The sequence below is a fragment of the Hipposideros armiger genome, unplaced genomic scaffold (genome assembly GCF_001890085.2).
Source record: "Hipposideros armiger isolate ML-2016 unplaced genomic scaffold, ASM189008v1 scaffold_300, whole genome shotgun sequence".
NCBI classification, from domain to species: domain Eukaryota; kingdom Metazoa; phylum Chordata; class Mammalia; order Chiroptera; family Hipposideridae; genus Hipposideros; species Hipposideros armiger.
Window position 1 is genome coordinate 391,898 of NW_017731650.1, and position 5,096 is coordinate 396,993.

The 5,096-nt window shown below is 31.8% G+C and overlaps 1 long non-coding RNA gene across 2 annotated transcripts in view; it reads left to right on the forward strand.

Moving 5' to 3' along the window:
* The window catches only part of LOC109391718 (uncharacterized), a 431,571-nt gene that overhangs the window by 134,992 nt on the left and 291,483 nt on the right, over window positions 1-5,096 (forward strand). For both annotated transcript variants that reach the window (XR_002125904.1, XR_002125903.1), the window contains exon 3: window positions 1,975-2,026. This is a non-coding gene — a long non-coding RNA (uncharacterized LOC109391718). The remainder of the gene's footprint in view (window positions 1-1,974; window positions 2,027-5,096) is intronic.

Consider the following 5,096-nt stretch of genomic DNA (forward strand, 5'->3'; position numbering starts at 1 on the left):
GGCCGCTCACTGCAGCTGCTGGCCGCTCACGCTGGCTGCTGGCTACATACGGTAGCCCATGGCAACCCACTGCCACAGGGGCTGCAGCCTATGCTGTCCACGGCAACTCACCGCAGCCCAGCTCCAGGTCCAGCTGTTGTTCAGCATGTTAGCTGTAGAGGGCAGTGTCACTGGCCCTCATATATGGGATCCGAACCAGGGCCCTCTGGCTTCCCAAGCCAGCTCTCAACCAATGTGCCACTCAGCCAGCCCATCAATATTTCTCTAGTTCACTTTAGTATTAAAAGATCAAGAACTATTTACAGTTATTTAAACAAAAATATACTAGGGGTGCCAAAAAAATGTATGCAAGTTGACACTTTGGTCAACATTGCTCAAGCAGTAGTTCGCCATAATCGAAAGTGTCTGGATGCTGATGGTAACCACTTTGAGCACCTTTTGTACTTGAAGAAGCCAAACGTGACTTGTATTCATCTTTTGTTACTGGTATATATTGAGTATTACAATTTTAATAGTTTTTTCCTTTCTTAAAATGTGTACACATTTTTGGCACCCTCTGTATGTAATTGTACTGTTCATACATAGTATAAGGTTTGTTAAACAACAACAACAAAAATAGACTACATAGGCTTAAAATGAGAATCTTGAAACATTGGGTTATAAGTTTAGATTCTGCTGTCCTCTTTCTGCATATTCATGGTCTGGAAAGGAGACTAGCTTTCCTTAATGTTTTACTTTCCAAATATTTTGCCAACTATGAATGAACTAGGTCAACAGAGGAAAACATTCTTTCTACAGCCTACATGAATATTCTGCTGTTTGAAAAACTGGACTAGCCCATCAATCATCTTGTTAATATTTGTAGATTCTCACAGAGTTGGAATATAACTTGTAAAACCTCATCAGTAAGCATATGTTTTCCAAAATTTTCACCTCATTTCAAATTCTTTTAGTTATTTTCATGAATAAATAATTTCTTGATGCCCGTGACAGCAAATCAAAATGGTAAGGAAATTAATTGTAAATGCAGCATATAAAATGACATTTTAAAACATTTTTAAAAAGCTAGGAATAGCATTTTAAGTACTAAAAATTTAGACATTAGACATTTTATAGTATATTTTGATATTAACATTTTTAAATAAAACTGTATTTAAAAAATGTCATTCCATGAAAAAAGTGTTTTGTTTTTTTATAAAATTAGAGATATTAAACAAATTATTTGGTGGTATTTAGTGTGTTCACCCATACAGCAATCTTTGTCTCTCAAATATTTATGGTATTTTGAAAACAACAACTATAACAATAAAAATAGCAAGAGAACATTTTGACTTCAAATTAAATTTATGTAAACTTAATTTTGTCTGGGCCTGTTTTAATACTTTTATTAATTTTGACTCCCATACATGGTTATTTTTAGAAGTTGTATATTTCCAAATTAGAAAGAATCCTTACAATGAATTAGATTGATTATTCCTAGCAACACACTTCATTAATATTATTGATCTTATTACTTTATAATGATTTTTAGGGAATCCAAGAGGATAACTATTTTTATTATAGGAAAGATATTGTCAATGGATAGAATATAAACTGAAATATTCAAACTTTTTAGACATCCCATTTTAATAAGGATATTTTGGTTTTAAGATTTTTTGAATAAATGTAAAATGAACGTTATATGTTAGTTCATAGGATTTTTTAAAATTACAACTTTATTGAGGTATAATTGACATATAAAATTGCAAGATGTTTAAAGTATACATCATGATGATTTGATATATGTATGCATTTTGAAAGAATTCTCCCATCTAGTTAATTAGCACATCTATCACCTCACATTTTTATTCTTTGTGTGTGTGTGTGTGTGTGTGTGTGTGTGTGTGTGTGTGTGTGAACATTAAAGTTCTCTGAGCAGAGTTCATGGAAATTTTAAATGATGTCGATACCTTGATTTATTTCTTTTCCTTTCAGGTTACTATTGATCATTAAAATGGCATTGTGAAGGGATGACACAGAAATAACAGTAAGTCTTAATTATTTAAAGACATTTTAATACTGTACTATAACATATCATATACCATATTTGGTGATTTTTTTCTTCTAATTTTGTATGGCAATGTAGGGCATAGAATGTGAGCAGAACTCCTACACCTCAAAGTATATGGATAGCCAAAATATTTTTAACTAAACTTTCCTAGTCAATTTTTGGATTTGGCAAGTTGCAGTACAGTCCTATTTTTGAGAAAAGTCAACAAAAGTATTTCCCTTCTAATTCAATGTCCTCTTTTCCCTGAAACAGTTTTTCCTTTTGGTGCAAATGCTTATGAACTCAGTGTTCCTACAGTAACAATAATAATTCTGTTTCTTTTGCTGTGATGAAAATAATTAATGTTTATACTGGACTTAAACTTTTGTCAGTAATATCTACTTATTAAACCAGTATGATAAGAACACTTTCTTTCCTTATACAGTTAGATGACCCCTGTTAGTAACACACACATCTACTATTTCTGTACTACCAATGCTGTTTTAAACTATGACTCTGTAATATGTTTCATATTTATAATCTGCTTTGATCAGCCATGTGTTTTCTTCTGAAGTGGACACATTATTTGCAACGGGCTGAAGGAAATATTTTGCCTTTTCTCATAATTCATTAGAATAATTTAAAATATCTGTTATGCCTAAATTATTAACCAATATATTAACAAATTTCTATTTTAATGCAACAGATTTACTTCCTCTCCTGACATTAAGATATACTTTTTTGTTGATAACGTTTCTTACCCAAAGACAGTTGATACAAAAATATACTTAAGAATGATAGCCTCAGAAATAAAACACAGGAAAACAATGTTAAATCAAACACAACTGGTGAATTTAAATATACACATATGTATATGTATGTGTGCACACACTACACACACATAAGGATTACATGGGTATATAATAACATATCATTATATATTTTAAAGATATGTAATTATATATTATATGGGTATATAATAATATAGAATATATTTGAACAAATTACATAAATATATGTAAGTAAATTATGTAAGTATATATGAATATTTAAAAATATATAATTATACAGATATATAATTATAAAAGTAATATGTTTTAAAACTCAAAACAGACTCATATAAAGAGAAAGTTACTAACCCGTTCTCCTCTTGGTCTCTGTCCTTCTCTCTGATGTGGCCAAAGTCAAAGTGTGGCATGTGCCTCTGTACCGTCCTCACGTGCACTTCTCCAACCTCAGAAAGCACAGATATGCATTTTTATGTCTCTTTTGTCAGAAAGGGATAATATATATACACATATATATTTTAATTTTATTGGGGAGCAGCCATGGTCAATGGTTACACATTGCTTTTATGCTATAATGGCATAATTGACTCTTTTCGGGAGGGTACAGCTCACAGTGGTTGACCCCATACAGGGATCGAATCGGCAACCTTGTTGTTATCAGCACCATGCTCAAACCAACTGAGCTAACTGGTCACCCCAGAGAGGGATATTTTTGCTGTTGACATTTGTTTTTATAAACTATCAAGAACATTGCTCTTGAACTTGTTTTTTATAGCTATCCCTTCAGGTTAGTATACATAATATTCCATATTATACATACTAACTTTTAATTAAAGAAAATAAAAATCTGGGTGTTCAGGATCCTCCTTCAATCCCAGTTTTAATTTTGAAGATACTGATATTGGCATGAATGGCAAACCTCAGTGTTTTAGTGATAATTTAACTCCAAAAGGAGATAAAGCAGATAGCCAGGTGACAATGACTTAGAGACCTATGTTAGAGCAGGATATCAAGTATAAAACAATGTTTTTATAGTGATCTACGTGTGATCTGGTCTTATCCATCTCCAACAATCTCTGATCTCCAAAGCCGAATACATGCTGCTTTGTTATAATGCGTAATTGGCTACATTTTTCAGATAACACATTTGATGAAAACGAAATCACATTGCAAAAACATGTGTTTCAATAGAAAGGGATTAGTTAGGGGATGGATTGGCTATTTTTACTAACCCACTGGTGGTTTAAAATATTCACGATTCTCTTTAGATTAAGATGAGGCACAATAGAGCACGAATTAATTAATCTATGGACTTACTTATACAACTAAACATAATTCAAGAAAATAAACACAGAAAAATCATATTTGGAAATAAATAACATTACTTAATAACAAAATTATTAGCCATTTTGTTTAGAATGACAGGTCATTGGAAAGATATAAATATGTATATATATATATATATATATATATAATATAAAACACTACATTTATAATGTCATGTATTCATCATTATTTATATATTGGGTCATCAGAAAAGTCATGACTTTCCCGATGAACCAATATATTATATGTATACTGACAATATTGACTATACTGATGTTTTGTGTAGTATATATTTATATACAGTAGTTCCACCTTATCTGAGGTTTCAGTTTAGTTCATTTTCAGTTTCCCATGACCAAACTTGGTCCAAAAATATTAAATGGAAAATTCCAGAAATAAACAATTCATAAATTTTAAATTGCACATAATTCTGAGTAGCATGATGATACCTCTTTCTGTCCCACTCCGTCTGTCAGGGATGTGAATCATCCCTTTGTCCAGCATCTCCACACTGTGTATGATACCTGACCGTTAGTCACTTAGGAGCTGTCTTATTATCAGATTGATTGCCATGGCATTGCAGTGCTTGTGTTCAAGTCACCTTTATTTTACTTAATAATGGCCCCAAAGAGTAAGAGGAATAATGCTGGCAATTTAAACATGCCAAAGAAAATCGTAACGTGCTTCATTTAAGTAAAAAGGTAAAGTTCTGGACTTAATAAGGAAATTTTAAAGATCATATGCTTAGGTTGCTAAGATGAACAGTATGAATCTTCTATCCTTGAAATTATGAAGAAGGAAATAATTTCATTTTAGTTTTGCTCTCACACCTGAAAATGCAAAAGTTACAGCCACAGTGTGTAATAAGTGCTTAGTTAATATAGAAAAGGCATTAAATTTGTGGGTAGAAGACATGACAGAAAACGTGTTCCAATTGACAGCACCGTGTTACA